The sequence below is a fragment of the Calidris pugnax genome, unplaced genomic scaffold (assembly GCF_001431845.1).
Source record: "Calidris pugnax isolate Ruff unplaced genomic scaffold, ASM143184v1 scaffold211, whole genome shotgun sequence".
In the NCBI taxonomy this organism is placed as follows: Eukaryota; Metazoa; Chordata; class Aves; order Charadriiformes; family Scolopacidae; genus Calidris; species Calidris pugnax.
In genome coordinates, this window is record NW_015091083.1 from 2,946,051 (window position 1) to 2,951,561 (window position 5,511).

Below are 5,511 nucleotides of genomic sequence, written 5' to 3' on the forward strand. Positions count from 1 at the left end.
CATTTTACGTATAATACTGTGCAGTTACTGAATTCTTTTAAGTAGCACAGGAAGTAAGCCTTAAACAGTTACTGAATGCAGATATATATTGGAACACCTTCTGCATATGCAAACTTTCCAATCATCATGATGCACCTCAGTGAACTGCACATATATGACCAAATCAGCTTTTTTTGGTCCATTTAGATGATTTTATGGCCTCATTGAAAGCTTTTTGCCAGTACTCTATTTCCTAATAGTTTAATTCAATAGAAATATGCCATTGATATATTTATGTTTAAACATATACTGTTTTTTAAGTACACATGTTAATTGTTGGAGACTGTTACACAACATACTAGTCTCCACTGGCATTTCCCTCAATGTATCGCAGCTGGCGAACACAACCAACTCTCAAAATGCAGCTGTTCTGAATTTCTCCTCTCCTCGAGCGCCTGCGCAATCAAAACAAACGCACCCAAACGGCCAGCGCGGGAAAAGGTAAGCTCTGCGCCGGGTCGCTGGGCCTGCCCATCACTGCACGCCAGAGGCCGGTGCTACGGCTGGGCTGTTGGACCCCGGCCTACTCCTCCACCATCACCGCATGAAGCGGCACCGGCGCTGAGGTGATAACGACGACGGCGGTCTCGGTGCCGGGAGGAAGAGAAGGGTGAATGAGGGAGACGCGCAGTTACACGGGCCCGCCGCCATTTTGGGCGAGGCCATCGGCGCCACAGAGGGGTGCGAGCCCGAGCCAAGATGGCCGCCGGCCAACCCCGTCCCGGCCCCGGATGCAGACGAGAGCGCACCGGCAGTAGTTTCCCCATGCCGGAAGCGCCGCGGTTCCGGAGCGGTGGCCGGGCGGCGATGGTGGCGGCCCGGCAGCGGCGCGGCGGGCCGGAGGGGCACTCCGCTTCCCGGCGCGGCGGCGAGGGCTGAGGGGAGCGGGCCGCCTGCCGCCGCCCTCCCGCTCCCTCCTTCTCCGCCGGAGGAAGGTAAGGGCCTGCTGGCGTTGGTTGTGGCGGGGCGCTGCTCGCCCCGAGCGCCGGTGGAGCGCGGGCCGGGGGAGGCTGAGCGCTGAGGGTGTCGCCGGCGGCCGGGCTGACCGGCCCCTTTGCGGGAGGAAAGTCCGGCAGCCCCCGCGGAACGGGGGTGAGCGGCTGCGGTCACCACCGCGGTTGTCCTGCACGTAAAAATTGTGTCTCGGAGCGGACGATAAGAATGAGACAACTCTGAAGCGTTGTTTCTGCCTCTCCCGGTGTCACCCAGAGCTGAGGCTCCTCTTCGGGCTACTGCCGACTAGCAAGGGCAGGAGAAAAAGCAACTAAGCTTCCCCTTTTTAAATCTACTGCAGTTTTACCAGTGTTTGTGTTTGCAATATGTGCATTCCTTTTGAAGACTTGTTCTCTCTGAAGGCAACTACTTGTTTGCCACCTCCAAAATGCCTGACTACTGGAAAAAACAGTCATAGCTGTTGGGTAAACATGGACTCTGGAATTTAAATTTTTACCCAGTGGATTAGCAGCTTCTTACACAAATTTTTCGGTTGTCCTACTAAAAGGATTAACTCTGTGTATTACAGGGAAGCATACTGTTAAGTTATACAGAAGTATAAGCTAAACAACAAAGAGCTGTCACAGGCATAAGTAATGGCGTTCTTAGGTATTTACTGCCACAATGTGTTTGGCTCCCTTAGCCACCATAAATGCAGCAGCGTGAGGGCCAGAACAACTTCTCCAGGGTGACCCTGATCAGATTCTGTAGGGTCAGGACTGAGGTTATCCTTCAGATATGGAAAACTGGGAAGCCTTTCAAGATTGGCAACCCGGCAGATTACTCTGGCCTCGGGAAGCTGGGGGGGTGGGTTAGAAAGGTGTAGTGATATATTTTTTTTTTATCGATTATGATGAACTCTCTGGTACTTACATTACTCATTATTGTTCTGTATGCATAAATCATCCTTAATTAAGCATTTCTGCCTGATATATTTTCTTAAAACAGTACTGCATAAATTGATTTTACCCCTCTCTTAAAAAAGGTAGGGAAGATTAAAACCCCAACAATCTGAGAAAGTGTATTTCTTAGAAGAACTCTAACCAGCCGCAATGAAGCCGTGGTTTTCCTTGCCCTGCCCAAGGGCTATTTTGAGAGAGGGTGGTGATGACTTCTTGGTATGAGTGGAGGTACTTCAGCTAGAGTGTTTGTGACTGGTTTGAGGAGTGTTTTAAGTCACCAACACCCATACAGCCTGCTGGAGACCTTAGCAGCTAAAATGGGGCCTGGTAGTGTCTGTGGTGTTAATTTGTGCTGCTTCTGAAAAATGCCAGGTGGCTGGTGTCTGGTTTGTTCTGCACTGAGTCAGTTACTAGTAGATGTGTTCAGCTCTTCTTGTCTAGAATACACACTGCCATGGTTCACACAGGCAGAGCAGAAATACAGTTAAAATGCAGGTAGCACACTTGTAGCATCTAAATGTGCACAAAGGGTACAAAGACATACTTTGAGTATGTATCTTCTCCTGTTCAGACTGAAAGCATCCTTTAATATGGTTCATAGGTAGACATTCAGCTAGAGCTTAATAAAAATGGATGTTGCTGGATGGCAAACAAGCAGTGATGCTGCTGTGACTGGCTGGCTAGCAGCATATTTGTCTTGCAGATCTCAAAGAACTATACGATCTTCCTGTATTTATAGAAAGTCTTGTATTATTCCCACCTTGCAGCTAGAGGTACTAAGGGCAGGTTGGGTAACTTTACTGAATTCATGACCTCTGTTTTGTTCACTTAGTACTTGACTTTAGCCTGGGATAACTTGCCAGCAGGCCCTAAATTAGCCATTGATACCATTAGCCTGTTGCTGTCGTAGTAGTATGGTTTTCTCTGATAAAGACAGAACTCAGGTCTTCAGAAATGGATATGTGGGCCGTTTTTACTAATGTGTAATGAAAAGTTAGAAAAAAAATTATGATAACTTCTTCATCTCTGTCCCTTCTTTCTCTCAGCTGTACTGAATGTATGTGTTGCCTTTTGTTCCAGGTGCAGAGCATGGAGAATGATGAACTTCCGCCAGAGGATGGGATGGATTGGTGTGGGGTTGTACTTGTTAGCAAGTGCTGCAGCTTTTTATTACGTCTTTGAAATCAATGAGACTTACAACAAACTAGCACTGGAGCACATTCAGCAACACCCCAAGGAACCACAGGAAGGAACCACATGGACGCACTCCTTAAAAGTACGACTGCTATCCTTGCCTTTTTGGCTGTGGACTATAATATTTTTAATACCATATCTACAGATGTTCTTGTTCCTCTATTCCTGCACAAGAGCTGACCCCAAAACTGTTGGGTATTGCATCATTCCTATCTGCTTGGCTGTTATTTGCAATCGTCATCAAACATTTGTGAAGGCCTCTAATCAGATCAGTAGATTACAACTGATTGACACTTAGCTCAATTTCTAGTTTCTGTAGCTGTTTTGAAGCAATTGCGTATGCCTGATCTAATCACAAGACTGAAGTTCTGAGTGAAGGCTGGAGAGAGCCTTTTCTTTCAAATGGTTGAGCAATGAAGAGAGTGACTGTTTTCTATTTAAAAAAAAAAAAGTAACTGCAAAGGTTTTTAAATATGGGTCTATCAGAATGGCCAGAGTCGGGGAGCCCTACGTGACACCTGATGGAAGTTTTCCTCATTTTGCCTTAACGATGCAAAATTGCAACACTCCATCTGAAATGTCCTGTGGGGAAATAAGTTTCTGGTCCATGACTTTACTCCTCTGTGCAAAAAAAAGTGATTTCCTTTGTTTTCCCTTGGAGTAAAATCAATGAAAAAATACTTCTTTTGTGGTAAATGTAAAAGGAAAACAAAAATCAGAACATGATTATAAAAGCTGCACCTAACACAATTCTTTGCTTTTTCTTTTTTTTTTAAAGTAATTAATATCTACATCAGTGCTGGTTTTTAATGACCTTTTAAAAAATAAGTTTAGATATAAATACAGGAAGCAAAGAATAAAGTTTGTGTGAACCTTTAAAGGGGAAAAAGCACTTTTTTTTAATGTGGTAGCATACATTTTTCAGTGACGTCAACAGTACTGTGTTGTCGCAGGTATGCGGTGAGGAGTGGCATAAGCCTGGAGATTGGTGCTTTAAACTCTTTTCCTAACATGTCAAAGCATCTTATGCTGGTATTGGCCTATAATCTGCACAAAACTTAATTTGTGTTTCCTTCTCCTGTCTATAGAAATCTCCTTTGATAAAGTTACAAGTGATTGGAATTTACTACCGTTCTAATTTCACTCTGGACCTGATGTGAAACCATGTTTTGGGAGCACTGATGTATTAGGAAAAACTCTGAATTTGGGAAAGTTAACTGGTACTAGGTTGGGGGGGATGCTACAAACAAGTTGTAAGACAGATAATCGTGTTTCTTCCAGAAATTTGAAGAACTAAAGAGACCTTCTCATTCTTGCAATGAATGCAAATTTCTTCAGTCATACTGAAATTCCACTGAGATTTCTTACCATAGTTTCAGCCTCTATTTTTCAGTGCTATTTTGGCTTAGCATTCAATGCTAACAACTAGATTGTGTATTTTGAATAATATTGCATCTGTTCGTTCCTCTTGTCCTTTATTCTTGTCTATTCTTTTTAGAATAACTAAGGCTTTGAGCTGGCCATGATGGAAGTAACCTTCCAAATGTGAAAACAGTGCGAAATACTCTCTTCAAAAGCAGTAGGCCCAAAACAATTATGAACTAAACTCCCTGATTATGATTTGAATTGTATGTGATTGTCGGTACACAATCATCACAAGCGCTAATCCATTTCTGACTACTTTAAGGGAATCCTGGAGAATATCAGCTTTTTCTTGCTTTGGAAAGAGAGCGTTATTTTCAGCGTTGCTATGTTTAAGCATGGCAGTTACAACACCTTAAACTTTTTGCATTTGGAGATATTTTGAGACACTGGTTTCAAATGCCAGCATCGGTGCTAGGACCTGAAAACGATGTAGCCTTTACAAGAAGGTTTTTGTTTCTAAGTGCAATATGAAAAGGAGGAAGCTGCCATCTTAATATGCTGGAGAAAGACTAAAGTATAAACTCTGGCTTGTATCTTTGGGAGTCAGAGCTTTTAAGTTGTGTTGTTTCCTAACTTTAAAAATCACCATCCTATTTATCTATAAAATAAAAACTTTTCAATGTTTATAAACACAAGTCTGTTAATATAGAGATATATATATTTATATCAATGGCTTTTTTTTGGTATATGTTTATTGCTAGACAGCAGTGCTGGCAGTCACCTGCTGTAGCTTACACTTCTGCCTTTCCCTAGTGTTTGTGTTTGGTTGGTCTTTTTTGTTGTCCTTTTATGCTCTGTGCCCTAATTGCTTGTCTGTAGCCTGAAGCTCTGGGACTGGCTGGAATGAAACCCCTTTTTCATTTCTTTCCCTTTGTGTAGCAGGGAGATACCTCTGGCTGGGCTGTGTTTTTAACTTGATGCTGTAGTTGTTAAACTAGCAGTTATGTTGTGTCTGGAT

The 5,511-nt window shown here is 43.6% G+C and overlaps 1 long non-coding RNA gene across 1 annotated transcript; it reads left to right on the plus strand.

Moving 5' to 3' along the window:
- The first annotated feature begins 459 nt into the window (after positions 1-459).
- Positions 460-5,183, plus strand: LOC106897201. The gene is made up of 2 exons (XR_001413750.1): positions 460-974; positions 3,015-5,183. It is a non-coding gene; the product is annotated as an uncharacterized LOC106897201 (long non-coding RNA).
- The last annotated feature ends 328 nt before the right edge of the window (positions 5,184-5,511 follow it).